This window comes from Triticum dicoccoides, chromosome 1B, assembly GCF_002162155.2.
Source record: "Triticum dicoccoides isolate Atlit2015 ecotype Zavitan chromosome 1B, WEW_v2.0, whole genome shotgun sequence".
NCBI classification, from domain to species: Eukaryota; Viridiplantae; Streptophyta; class Magnoliopsida; order Poales; family Poaceae; genus Triticum; species Triticum dicoccoides.
The window spans coordinates 175,060,844-175,076,596 of record NC_041381.1 but is presented as its reverse complement, the minus strand read 5'-3'; the positions used below and the strand labels follow the sequence as shown (position 1 = coordinate 175,076,596).

Below are 15,753 nucleotides of genomic sequence, written 5' to 3'. Positions count from 1 at the left end.
CATAGGGGATCAATTGTAGCCTCTTTCAATAAATAGAGTGTCAAACCCAACGAGGATCTAAAGGTAGAACAAATATTCCCTCAAGTTATATCGACCACCGATACAACTCTATGCACGCTTGATGTTTGCTTTACCTAAAACAAGTATGAAACTATTTTGCGAGAATAAAACCACGAGTACTTTGCAAGAATAAAACTAAGAATAAATTGCAAGGTAATAAAAGTAGATAGTTCTTGTCAACAAGAAAGTCATTTGTCCCTAGGCAATCGATAACAAGTACCGGTAATCATTCTTGTAATTTTATATGAGGGAGAGGCATGAGCTAACATACTTTCTCTACTTGGATCATATGCACTTATGATTGGAACTCTAGCAAGCATCCGCAACTACTAAAGATCATTAAGGTCGTGAAACCCAACCATAGCATTAAGTATCAGGTCCTCTTTACTCCCATACGTCATACCCCACCTATTCGGGTTTAAGTTTATGTCACTCTCGCACCCCACCGTAAGCGAACCATGAACATATTGCAACACCCTACAGAGGGGCCCCTCACATTTGTGCAAGACGGAGGGCACCATAGGACAGCACCATAAATAAAATATACAATCATACCAACCAAGATCACGATTAACCCATAGGACAAAACGGATCTACTCAAACATCATAGGATAACCATAGATCATTGGGAAATAATATATGGAGTTGAGCACCATGTTTAAGTAGAGATTACAGCGCGGGGAAGAGGTGTTACATTGCTGCATAGAGGGGGAGAAAGTTGGTGTTGACGGTAGCAAGGTTGTTGATGGAATTGTATAAGGGGATAATTATTTTTGTTGAAAAGTTTCTGCAATTAAGATTCACAAAGTTTCCGTGAGCATGAACAAAGTTCAAGGAGCTCCCCCACTTCAACAATGCTTGTCTCTCTCACTTTCACTTTCCTTTTTGAAAAGTTTTGTGTTCCCCTCTATATATTTTTTGCTTTTAAACTTTATAAAAGCACTCAACAGAAATAAATGACTCTCTAAAACTTCTGGGTTGTCTCCCTGGCAACGCTTTCTTTAAAGCCATTAAGCTATAGGCATAAAGTGCACAAGTAATGAATCCACCCGGATCCCAAGGTATATCAAAGCCAATTTTAATTAACAATGATTTGGCATTTAGTACTGAGCACAAAGCAACATATATCAAGCAATGACGAGGTCTGTCTCCCTTCCTATGCATCGGCATGTCATACAAGAACGATTCATGCACATCAAGTAAAGGCCAATACATAGCATAAGTAGTTTCTTGCATTTTTATCGTGTTGGGAACATAGAGAGGTGGAGATGTAGTTCCTCTCTCATAGTAATTGCAAGTAGGAGTATCAAGCACATGCATATTGCATTCATCAAAATTATCATGTGCAACGGTAAAAGGCAACCCATCAATATAATCCTTAACAAGTGCAAACTTCTCCGATATAGTGTAGTTTGGATAATTCAAAAAGATAATACGACTATCATGTGTGGGTGCAATAGCAACAATTTAATTCTTAACATAAGGAACTATAGCAAGTTCATCTCCATAAGCATAATTCATATTGGCATCTTGGCCACAAGCATAACAAGCATCAAGTTCATCAAAAAGGATATTTCAAATGAATCAATGAGATCATAGCAATTATCATAGCATTCATCCTTCGGTAAGAATGAAGGGGCATTAAATAATGTATGAGTTGGAGGGTTACTCTCATTAGAAGGTAGGCACGGGTAGCTAATCCGTTCTTCCTCCACTTGTTCTTCGCTCTCCTCATCATCTTTTTCATCCAATGAGCTCACAGTTTCATCAATTCCTTCTTCCATAGACTTCTGCAAAATATTATTCTCTTCTTGGGCAGCGGAGACTTTCTCGATAAATGCATCAATATTGGAATTGAATTTATAATTATCATAGCGATATTTAAGGATGGCAAAAAATTTAGGCCTATAAACATCATCATCAAAAGCTTCAAACTTTTCAAACAAAGATTCAATTTCATAAGCACCCTTAAAAGCAACAAATTCTTCTATTCGTTCCACATCATAATAATCATATATACCTCTAGCATAAGAAGCCAAGGTTTCATTATCATTAAATTCACATGAAAAGGGAAGGTGCAGAGCATTCATCCTAGAGCAACAAGTAAAATCATATTTCAAGCATAAATCTCGAGCATACTAATGCAACATATAAATTTGATCCCATAAAAGTTTCCCTTTTTGTGTCAAGCGATAATCCCTAAAGTATTCACATTGATACAATGTTACTCCCATTATATAGTTGAATGGGGTTTTCTTAGGATTATCAAAGTAGCGCATAACATCTTTTATGTAACGAGCATCAAGGGTTTTAGGAGGTTCCCCACCTCCATGAGTATCAACTACAACTAATTTTTTTTGGTGTTTTGTGTTCCATATCCATAACTAAAGATAGAGAACAACTTAGAATAGGGAATAAAAACTACTTAGTGATAAAAGCAAACAAGCACACACGAGAATATTCACCCCACGCTATTGCTCCCCAGCAATGGCGCCAGAAAAAGGTCTTGATAACCCACAAGTATAGGGGATCAATTGTAGCATCTTTCGATAAGTAAGAGTGTCGAACCCAACGAGGAGCTAAAGGTACAACAAATATTCCCTCAAGTTCTATCGACCACTGATACAACTCTACGCACGCTTGATGTTTGCTTTACCTAAAAAAAGTATGAAACTATTTTGCGAGAATAAAACTATGAGTACTTTGCAAGAATAAAACTAAGAATAAATAGCAAGGTAATAAAAGTAGATAGTTGTTGTCAACAAGAAAGTCATTTGTCCCTAGGCAATTGATAACAAGTATCGGTAATCATTCTTGTAATTTTATATGAGGGAGAGGCATGAGCTAACATACTTTCTCTACTTGGATCGTATGCACTTATGATTGGAACTCTAGCAAGCATCCGTAACTACTAAAGATCATTAAGGTCGTGAAACCCAACCATAGCATTAAGTATCAAGTCCTCTTTACTCCCATACGTCATACCCCACCTACTCAGGTTTAAGTTTCTGTCACTCTCGCAACCCACTGTAAGTGAAGCATGAACATATTGCAACACCCTACATCGGGGTCCCCTCACGTTTGCACGAGATGGAGGGCACCGTAGGACAGCACCATAAATAAAATATACAATCATACCAACCAAGATCACGATTAACCCATAGGACAAAACAGATCTACTCAAACATCATAGGATAACCATAGATCATTGGAAAATAATATATGGAGTTGAGCGCCATGTTTAAGTAGAGATTACAGCAGGGGGGAGAGGTGTTACATCGTTGCATAGAGGGGGAGAAAGTTAGTGTTGACTTTAGCAAGGTTGTTGATGTAGATCGCCATCACGATCCTAGCCCCGGCGGCGTTCTAGCACCACCGGGAGAGAGGGGGAGAGAGCCCCCCTCCTTCTTCTTCTTGCTTGGCCTCCCCCCTAGATGGGAGGAGGGTTCCCCCTCTGGTCCATGGCCTCCATGGCTGTGGAGGGGCGAGAGCCCCTCTGAGATTGGATCTGCCTCTCTGTCCTCTTCTGTTTCGCGTTCCCCAGATCTGGCCGAAAACTGTTTCTTATATTCCCGGAGATCCGTAACTCCGATTGCGCTGTTTTTACACAATTTTTTCTTGATATAAGCTTCCTTGCGCCCGAAGTAGAGCTCCAATCAATGTACAAGGAGGGCACGATTACACCAGGGTGCGCCTGGGCCTGGTGGCGCGCCCTGGTGGGTTGTGGTCCGTGTGGGCCTTCGTTTGCGGTGATTCCAACTCACAAAAATCACAAATATTCCAAAATAATTCTCCATGGAGTTGCATCACATTTGGACTTCATTTGATATGGATTTTCTGCAAAACAAAAACAGGTAACAAACAGGAAATGGCACTGGGCACTGGATAAGTAAGTTAGTCCAAATAAATCATATAAAAAGTTACCAAAAGTATGTAAAAGTTGAATAATATTGGCATGAAACAATCAAAAATTATAGATACGACGGAGACATATCAGGAGGCAGCACCGGCGGCAGGACAAGACCCCATCTTCCCTTTTCTTCTCTATAGCGGTGCCGGAGAAATCTGCATCATCCTCATCTTCACGCAATATAATTTCCTCACACGGTCAACAAACCACTTTGACCTAGTCCACATTAGCAAACCATCTGACAAACCCACCAACAATGAGTTTGGACGGTATTGGTTAGATTAGGGGGATTAAGTGAACCAAAAGAAAGGTAAGGGGGTTATACGAACAACACACTTTCTTCATGGGAGTAAAATAGGCTTTTTCCGAGTAGAAATAGGAAAAGAGATGTCACTTGGTTCACATCGTAGGGATTTTCTCACTGAGTCTAGGCTGATGTTTATTTTTCTTTGAAATGTAGAGGATAGGAACCAATCCTATGTAGGGATTGGAATCCATTCCTATGAAATTCCACCAAACCAAATGAGGTGTAAGAATTAATCAAGCATCTTCCTATTGTTCTAATAAACATAAACCAACACAAATATGCAGTTAATCAAATCTATGTAGTTAATGAATAAACAAACCAATGTGTGACCAACAGAAATCTACGATTAATTAGTGCCACCAATTAAACTATCAAAAAGCTAATGTGCGACCATAAATTCCATGTTTTGCAAAAAATCTTTAGCAGTAGGCTAGTAGCATAGTTGGCAATAAAAGAAATTGAGCCTCGAGAGTTGCATCGGTGTATCAACAAGCATGGCATGGTGCAAGATTTGTTGCTGGTGCTACTGAAGACTGACATGGTGATAATCCCCAAGTGCAAGGAATCATCGTAGCAATTTCCAAAGGAGGAAGTGATAAGTATGGAGTGTCGAACCCACAAGGAGCTAAAGGTAAGATCAATATTCTCTCAACTCCTATCATTCCACTAATACGATTCTACGTACACCAAATGTTTGCTTCCATCTAGAAATGAGAAATAAAACTACGTTGTGGGTATGAAGATGACAACTTTGCATGAAATCGGAGAACTAAAATATAAAAATAGGTGTTGTTAACATAAAGTTAGAATATATTACTATATATTATAGATAGCGAGTGTGGAATAATGATGGGTTGGTGTGCGGAATTATCCTAGGCAATTGTTAACAAGATCGGCAGTCGTCATTGCAATTTCATATGAGGGAGAGGCATAAGCTAACATACTTTCCCTTCTTGGATCATATGCACTTATGATTGGAACTCTACCAAGCATCCGTAACTACTAAAAAGATCATTGAGGTAAAACCCAACCATAGCATTAAAGTATCAAGTCCCCTTTATCACATATGCAACAACCCCCTTACTCAGTTTTAAGCTTCTGTCACTCTAGCAACCCACTATAAGCAAACTATGAACGTATTGCAACACCCTACAGCGGGAATGCTTCACGTGTGCGCGGCACGAAAGGCACAATAGGACAGCACCAAAATAAAACATACAACTCAAACCAATCTAGATCATCAATCAACCCAAAAGACAAAAGAAATCTACTCAAAACATCATAGGATGGCAACACATCATTGGTATCATAATATGTGGCATAAAGCACCATGTTCAAGTAGGGATTACAACAGGGTGCGGGAGAGAGGACCGCGTAAAAGAGATGAGGATGGTGATGAAGTTGGTGATGTTGATGGAGAAGATCACCACGGTGATGTTTCCCCCTATGGCACTCCGGCTCCACCGAGAGAGAGGGGGAGAGGTCTCCTCCTTGTGCTTCCTTCTCCATGGCCTCCCCTAGATGGGGAGAGGTTCTCCCTCTGGTCCTTGGCCTCCATGGCGATGATGGCCCCCTCCAGGATCCTCCTCCATGGCCTCCGGTGATGATGCCCTCTCTGACAGGGTGCCAGAGAGGGCCTAGATTGATTTCTCATGGCTATAGAGGCTTGCGACGGTGGAACTCCTGATCTAGGTTTATTTCCCGGGGTTTCTATATTTATAGGAATTTTTGGCGTCGAGAACAAGTCAGGGGGTCCACGTGTAGACGACAAGATAGGGGGCATGCCCTAGGGGGGCGCCCTCCACCCTTATGGATGACTCGGGGCTCTTTGCCCAACTCTTTTGCTTCAGGGGCTTCTACTGGTCCATAAAAAATCACCGTAAATTTTTAGTTCATTGGGACTCCGTTTGGTATTCCTTTTCTGTAAAACTCAAAAACAAGGAAAAACAGAAACTGGCACTCGGCTCTAAGTTAATAGGTTAGTCCCAAAAATAATATAAAATAGCATATAAATGCATATAAAACATCCAAGGTGGGTAATATAATAGCATGGATGAAAGTGCAACTATCCCTGGGTGGTTTTGGTAATGATTAACAACATATAGCTCATTGAAATAATGCTATTTCAAGATGAATATTTCAGGAAAGTTCAATGATTGGTATGGCATGGATTAGGAATGTGGACACCTCAAAATGCTAAGGACAAAGGATTGGCTCAAGCTCTAAAGCTCAAGACTCTACATTTTACTTTTAGTGATCCAAGATCACATTGAGTCCATAGGAAAAGCCAATACTATTAAAAGGGGATGAAGTGTTGCTTAATGGCTTGCTTGCTCAAAATGCTTAGTGATATGCTCCAAAAACCCTCAACCACTTTCTCATATCCACATTTGTCCCAAACCAAAAGTCAAACTCGGTCCCACCGATTTGATCCATCCAGCGCCACCGAGTTCATTTGACATAGCCACTGCTAGAAAAACCCTAGTCACTTCGGTCTCACCGATAGGGATCTCGGTCTCACCGAGATGGGATTGCAAACTCTCTGTTTCCCTTCGCAATGTTTCATTCTAACCGAGATGAGTGATCGGTCCCACCGAGTTTGCAATGCAAACTCTCTATTTCCCCTTCGTAACGTTTTGGTCTCACCGAGATGAGCGAATCGGTCCCACCGAGTTTGCATGACCAACTCTCTGGTTAGCTTATTACCAAAGTCGATCCCACTGAGTTTGTGTAATCGGTCACACCGAGATTACGTTATGCCCTAACCCTAAATAAATCGGTCCCACCGAGTTGACATGTCGGTCCCACCGAAATGCCTAACAGTCACATTATGAACTAAATCGGTCTAACCGAGTTTTCTGATTCGGTCCCACCGAGTTTTGTAAATTGTGTGTAACGGTTAGATTTTGTGTGGAGGCTATATATACCCCTCCACCCTCGCCTCATTCGTGAGGAAAGCCATCAGAACATGCCTACACTTCCAGCATTCATTTTCTGAGAGAGAACCACCTACTCATGTGTTGAGGCCAAGATATTCCAATCCTACCATATGAATCTTGATCTCTAGCCTTCCCCAAGTTGCTTTCCACTCAAATCATCTTTCCACCAAATCCGATCGTATGAGAGAGAGAGTTGAGTGTTGGGGAGACTATCATTAAGCACAAGAGCAAGGAGTTCATCATCAACACACCATCTATTACCTTTTGGAGAGTGGTGTCCCTAGATTAGTTAGGTGTCACTTGGGAGCCTCCGTCAAGATTGTGGAGTTGAACCAAGGAGTTTGTACGGGCAAGGAGATCGCCTACTTCGTGAAGATCTACCCTAGTGAGGCAAGTCCTTCGTGGGCGATGGCCATGGTGGGATAGACAAGGTTGCTTCTTCGTGGACCCTTCATGGGTGGAGCCCTCCGTGGACTCACGTAGCCGTTACCCTTCGTGGGTTGAAGCCTCCATCAACATGGATGTACGATAGAACCACCTATCGGAACCACGCCAAAAATCTCCGTGTCAACATTGCGTTTGCTCCCTCCAAACTCATCCCTTTACCTTCATGTGCAAAGTTTTACATTCTGCTGCTATACTCTTAGAATTGCATGTGTAGGTTGATTGCTTGACTCGTGTAAAGTTGCTAAAATCTGCCAAGACTAAAAATTGGAAAAAGGCTAGATATTTATTTGGTTAAGTAGTCTAATCACCCTCCCCCCCCCCTCTAGACATACTTTCGATCCTACAAGTGGTATTAGAGCTACGGTCTCCATTTGCCTTGATTTCCATAGCTTTTGGTGATCATAGCCTTGGTTTCACAACCTAGGAGAGTATGGCGTCTAGCGAGGGAAATTGCCACCATAGAGGTCCTTACTTTGATGGTACTAATTTTGCTAGTTGGAAGCATAAGATGAAAACGCATATTCTTGGACATAACCCCGCCGTTTGGGCTATTGTGTGTATTGGCTTGCAAGGTGAATTCTTTGATGGGAGAGAACCGAACCGTGAAGCTACCACAAAAGAGTTGAAGATGATGCAATACAACGCTCAAGCTTGTGATATTCTCTTCAATGGATTGTGCCCCGAAGAATTCAACAAAATCAGCCGTCTTGAGAATGCAAAGGAAATTTGGGATACTTTGATTGGTATGCACAAAGGTACTGACTCCATCAAGGAATCCAAATTGGATGTGCTTCAAAGTCATCTTGACAAGTTCAAAATGAAGGATGGTGAAGGTGTCGCTGAAATGTAATCTAGGCTTGCTCTCATCACAAATGAGATTACCGGCTTAGGAAGTGAAGAGATGACCGATAGATTCATCATCAAGAAGATACTAAAAGCCTTGGATGGAAAATATGATACCATGTGCACATTGAACCAAATGATGCCCAATTACAAAGATCTCAAGCCAACGGAAGTCATTGGAAGATTTGTTGCTCATGATATGTCACTCAAGGATAAAGAAGAGCTTCACAACAAGTCAAGTGGTGCTTACAAAGCCTCATGTGATGCTCCTACATCATCAAGTGAGAAACAAACCTTCAATGAAGAATTGAGCCTAATGGTGAAGAACTTCAACAAGTTCTACAAGAGTAGAAGCAAGGAAATAAGTTCCAAGTCAAGGTCCTACAATGACAAAAGATCTTCGAGTCGTGAACGTAATTGCTACACTTGTGGAAGACCCGAACATTACTCCAATGAGTGTACGGCTCCCTACAAAAGGAGATAAGATTCACATAAAAGAAGAAGTAGAAGAGAAGAATCACCACCAAGAGAGAGAAGGAGTAGAGATGATCGTTATGAATGAAGAACCTCCCGGAGAAGCAAGGATTCGGAAAGGAAGGACAAATCATCAAAGAGCTACACAAAACGAAGACATCAAGCTCACGTTGGTGAATGGGTATCAGATTCCGATTCCGACCATCACTCCGGAAGAAGTTGTCACTCCGACTCCGAATATACTCAAGATGAAGGTGTTGCCGGTCTAGCACTTGTGTCAACCAACTCCTATGACATATTTGACTCACCAAATGAAGGAATTGGAAGATTCTTCATGGCTAAAGGCCCAAAGGTATCACACCCCGAGTATGTTGATTTCAATAGTGATGAAGATGACTTGCTAGGTGATGATGATTTACTTGTTGATAACTCTAGTTATGAAAAGTATGATGAATTTGCTATTAATCATGCTAATCAAGATAAAACGAATGACGACGATAAGAAGGAGATTGATCGCCTAACTAAAGAGCTAAATACTCTTAAGTTAGCTCATGAAACTACCTTGGAAGATCATCAAGAACTTTTAAAGACTCATGAGAAGTTACACTTTGAAAAGCTCAACCTAGAGCAAGAGCATGAGTTTTTAAAGGCAATCAATGATGATCTTCGCAAGAAAGGTTCTTCTTACATTGCCAGGCATTTACTCTTGTCTACTTACATGTCACAAGTTAAATCTAGCAACAAAAGTAAGAAAGATTCTTCCTCTAGTAGTAACAATAATCATGCTAAATCCAATATTGTTGCTTCTAGTAGTTCTCTTGATTCCACTAATGATTCTCTTAGCCAAGTTACACTTGAGCAAGAAAATAGCTTATTGAATGGAATTATAGAGAAGGGTGTTTACAAGAGCCTTGCCAGAAGTAAGCAATTTGAGGAAATTGTACGCAAGCAAGGAAGGCACCGAAAGAATCAAGGTGTTGGTTTTGAACGGAAGTTCAATGCCAATGGAGTTGAGTCGGAAGAAGATCAATACCCCAAGACGAAGTTTGTTCCTCAACAAGAGAAGTATGATCCTACTTCTTTCCAAGGGCACAAGCTCAAGATGATCTTCCACCACAAGACCAGAAGCAAAAAGGCAAGGATAAGCTTCAAGAGGAGATTGATGCATTTGAAGAAGCTCCCAAGGCCTTGGTCAAGTGGGTTCCCAAGACTACATCAAGTTCTACTTCATCAAGTACGACTACAACCCTAAGGGTTCCCATCAATATGATGTGGATCCCGAAGAAGAAGAACTAGAGAGTTCTTGAGGGTGACTCCACCAACACACTTCACTCATATCATTTTGGCAAGAACAAGTGCAAACAACTTCCATATCCTGCACTAGTTCAAGGAGTCGCAAACCCTCTTGTTGGTAAGACAACGGACAAGGTAACCTAATTCTTTCATGGACATCATCTTGTGTGTACATCATTCTATGTCCATGGATATCCTTGTTTGTTCCTTGTGGGACTAACCCGTGTAGATATTGAAAGTGCAACTCACTCAAATGGATTGCTCCGAATGATCTACATCAACATTGAGCGTCCACATCTTCAACACCTACATGAAGTCATCATCGACAAAACCCAAGGTTAGTTCATCCCTCTTAGGGGATATATCACATCTAGGGGGAGCTTTACTCTAAGAATTGAGCTAAAGCAACTCTAACGGTGTGAACACAACAATGCTTTATGTAAAAGTGGTAACCCCACTTGTGCTTAAACGATGAGTATGACCTATGATCAAATGTTCTCATTTGACTCCTAAGTCAATATACTCATATATAGATGACCAAGTCATCGCAAATTGCCTGATAAATGCTAGAGTGTTTATGCATGCTTTGCCACATATTTCATTTGCCATTTTATTGTGTGAGCATGTTGGTTGCATGTTTTACTCATTCGAGGACATCCACTTGTTGCTTTGATTGTTTGGCTTTTTTCTCTTTTGCCAAGTGGATGGACAAGAATGCCTAAGAACCTCCTCTAGCTATCTATGCTTTTCTCGTCTCAAACTCTATTCATGCTACATCACAAAGTTTGATCAAGTCAGATTCAAGCCACACTGTGTGAGGAGCACTCGGAGTCCCCGATTTGTCATAGACTTAAACTTCCAAAACCTCTTTGTGCATTTCAGTATGACTGAGTCATCCATTTCAGTCACACCGAGTTCACTAAGTTGATCTAGGTTTTCATCTTGGTGCAACCGATTTGAACATTTCGGTCACACCGAGTTGCAGTAACCGCTTGCGATTCTGCATCTCGGTGCCACCGAGTTGTTCCACTCGGTCACACCGACAGAGTCGGGATATATATACCCAAGGGTGAGATTTTGGAAATATCTTCAAAAGCCCTCAGCCCGCGCATATCCTGCTCTGCCTCCTCGGGTCTCTGGATCGCCTCCTCGCCACCAGCGACCTCCCGCCAGCGATCACATGTTAAAGCATAGACCATAAACTTTCTTGAAAACTAACAAACTATGCTCTCAGTTATCAAACAATTGCAAATCATCTTATTTTCAGGAAGGGTCTATGTAAGAGCTTTGATTTAGCAAATCCCACATACTCAACCATCATATAGTCTTCCATGATTGCTACCACTCAAAGCATATTTTTAGAACAAATAGCATCCATCGAACACAGAGAAAGATAGGGACTTAATGTTTCGCCTCCCAACTTACTTATCATATAGATAATTGTCAACAACAATAATTCATGATCAAATATATTTGAATGGCCATATATGCTTAGATCTTTCCCCAACACATGATGTTTGCCAACTAAAGAGTAGGTTGGAATGAGAAGGAATACTACTGACTCTTGCATAAAAGTAAAAGATAGGCCCTTCGCAGAGGGAAGCAGGGATTTGCAGAGGTGCCAGAACTCGAAGCTTTTTAAAACAGAGATGAAAATAGTTTTGAGAGGTATGCTTTCATTGTCAACATAACAACCAAGAGTTCTCACTATCTTCCATGCTAGACACATTATAGGCGGTTCCCAAATAAAATGGTAAATTTTTTACTCCCCCACCACCAACAAGCACATTCCACGGATGGTCTGAAACAACGGGTACTGTCCAACTATCAACAATCATGGGGGAGTTTTGTTTGCAATTATATTTGATTTGATTTGAGCATGGAACTGGGCATATCAGTTACCAGCCATTTTCTCGTGAATGATGAGCGGAGTCCACTCATCGTGAGAATAACCCACCTAGCATGGAAGTCACTGACAGCCCCTAGTCGCTACATGAGTGATTCAGGCATACAAAACAAATTATTATCTAAAGATTTAGAGTTTGGCACATGCAAATTTACTTGGAACGGCAGGTAAATACCGCATATAGGTAGATATGATGGACACTCATGGAAGAAACTTGGTTCAACATTTTTGGGATGCACAAGTAGTATCTATACTTAGTACAGAAATTTTGGCTAACAAAAGATCCTAAGCAAGCACCACATGTTGGAGGATCCATAACAATATGACTTCTATACATTATACCCAAACAAAACTCATTAAGTTGTCTTCCTTGTCCAACTTCAACAAATTTGATCAAGTTTGAAAATAATTAATGGGGCTCACAATATGTACAAGATAGTATATTTATATGTGAAATCTCTCTTCCTTCAATATTCTTTCATGAATTGTTCAAGTGACCAATGCTATGTTTGCTAACTCTCAATAAATTTACCACCTCTACTTATATGTAAAGTCATTGCTCCCCATGGTACAAGCATATGAAACATATATAAATTCAGATTTATGACATTTAATGCATTCAACCATTTACTCATGGGATATAAGTGAAGCACGAGAGTAAAGGACAAACTACTCCAAAAGGATATAAGTGAATATCAATGAGTGGTCAAATAGTTAAATAGCCATGGGAGGACTCTCTCTCATTCAAGATTTCAGATCCAATGATTTTATTCAAACAACAACTAAAATGAAAATACGCTTCAAGCAAAACACATATCATGTGACGAACAAAAATATAGCTCCGAGTAAGGTATATCGATGGTTTTGAAGACGAAAGAGGGGATGCCTTCCGGGGCATCCCCAAGCTTAGGTGAGATTGAGATGACATCGTGGACTCGTCATGTAGAGGTGGAGAGGCCCCCCTCTTCACCGGTCGCAGCCTGGCGGCTACTGCTAGGAGGCCTGGTCGTAGCCTTGCCTCCTCGTCCGTCACAACCGACAGCTTACAGCGAAGCAACCACTAACCCACCGAGTGCAGCTATGAAGAACCGTTGAGCCGCAACTCCAACCTTTCCATATGGGAGGGAATGAAGGTAATGGGATGGAACGACTAGGTTTCCTTGATGAGTTGCTCTCTATCAGGGAAGTTTTGGGCTTCTTAGTTTGGGCCTCTGCGTGTTTAGTCTGCTTAAATGTAATCCGAGCCTTCCAGCAATCAACATCGTTCCAACCATTTTGTGCAGCGATTGGGTGTGTATGCCCATGCCCATAGCGCCGCTTGGAGCGTTCTGGACAGCGATTACACCACGATAGCTGCACTTTTGCTGGCGGTTGTAATTTTTGGTTTGCACATACCGCCTCGGACTTCATATCCTCATGCGGCGGATGATGATCGCAGATATGACGGATTTGGTAGAGTTGCTCTTAGCATACAAAGTCAGTTTCACATGGCTTCCAAAATAGATGAACAATATTTTTTGTCAAAATCTGCCCACACAAACAAAAGGAACTCGGAAAGCATACATAAAAACTTCCACGCCACCTGTGCAATTGTATTTTTTTCCAAGCATTTTTTTGAATGTCACATTTGATGATGCAAAGGAGAGATAAAAGTAAGCACTGAATTTATTTTTCACAAAGGTTGCAAAACTCAAAGTTTCCACGGTTTTTAAAGAACAGTCAGATTGCTCGGAGATTTATATTCAGAACTAGTTTGATTTTTCTGACATTTCAAAAACCATTTGACATTTCAACATGCGTAGGAGCACATGGGCAGGCAGGCCGCATAGGAAGACGAAGACCACACGCAAGGTCTCTGTGTACGTGTAGCGTGCACCTCTACGCACGGTCTCGTCCCATCATGATTGTGGCGGCGTATATTTAGGCTGGCCATAGTGGAGGTAAGATAACCGGTAACATGCACTTGAGACTAGCAAACATGCTTATGTGGCAAACAATTAAAGAAGAGAGAAAGGGTTAGAGTTACATAGATAGATACCGTATCATGTTAAATGTTATGATACTTTGTGTTATGCATGGCAATGAATATGGTCATCTATGATACTACTTTATGTTACTATGCACTATGAAGGTAGTATCATATACTACTATCATATGCATGGTACTAGTATATGATACTCCCCAGTATGAATAGCCTTATATGTTTAGGAGGTGGATTAAGAGCACACGGCGACGACGCCCTCCGAAATCACGGCCTGCCGTCTGCCCCCGGGGATTCGCGTCACTTTAGCCGAACTAATTTTTACGCGTGAATACACGACGAAGTTGTATAGGTTAGCAGTGCATACATGTCCTTTGACATTTAATATAGTTGACACTTAATGATATATCTGTGCAGCATGGTGGGGTAGCATATTAAATTGGGCAGCAAAAGTCAATATTCTCAGTTAATGTCACGCGTTTGCATGCAAGAAAGGTTCATGTGATGTCCTTTGTCTGCGCAGATATGTCAGAGTAGTTATTAGTACTACGTAATCAATGTGTTGTGTTGGAGCTCAGAGGTATGACACGACTCAATAAATAAAAGCAAAACAGTTGCATGCAATGTAATTATCGTTAATTCATCTTTGCTGGGCCATGAAGATGAACGATTAAATGCGACTACGCTGCATTGATAAACCAGACAAGGTGACTAATAACATAGTTTTTAAAGAAGGAAAATTTTTGGAATTACTATAATTAATTTGTCTAGAATTATGATCACGAAGTTCTTGGGTTTAACTAAAATAAAAATAAGAAGACTTAATTTCATGAAATTTATTCCATGAGTTTCCCAACAATTAGAATATTGGAATTCCCTCTTTATTTAAAATTCTAATAATAATGAAATCCACTATTTTAATTGTCATAGGACGAGGCTCTCAATTTTATAGAAGACACATAACTTGATGTTTTTGTTCGATATTATTGTTTTAAAGCTGAAACAAAAACATGACCTTGCAAAGGATATTGTCAAATGAAAAATAATATTGCAGTTTGAAAACTTGGTAGAAACTAAATATTAGATGTGTTATATGATTCAAAACGCATGGCTCAATAAAATCCGCATGCATGTAGGGCCGCTGTCAGATGTCAGTCAGCCACCTACATCTCCATACGTTTATTCTTAGTCAGAGATCATTAAAAGTTTGGAAGAATACAAACCTTATACCTCTCCTAAAAGAAAACATACGTCAATCTAAACTGAAAAATACATGCTGTCTAATGTGGTGGCACGAATCCCTATGCTTATTCAACGGAGAGATATCAGGGTGGTGAGCCCGCAGGTGCTCCTAGGCATCTACCATATCTAAATAGGAGCCCCCCACTACTTGAATTCTCTTGACATGCAGCCCATCCACATCAGCCTGCCACGTCACCCATCCAGCCAGAAACATGCAACCTTCCATAAATATCACGGGCAAGAAAACTCGCTAGACTCTGCATGCATGCAAGCGTCCATCTAATATGCCCCTGCAATCGCTCCACGCATACCATCAATATAGGATGACTAACACGGGAGGAGAAGAAGGAA

The 15,753-nt window shown here is 40.9% G+C and overlaps 1 pseudogene; it reads left to right on the top strand.

The window, feature by feature from the left end:
• The window catches only part of LOC119350277, a 59,964-nt pseudogene that overhangs the window by 28,994 nt on the left and 15,217 nt on the right, over positions 1 to 15,753 (top strand).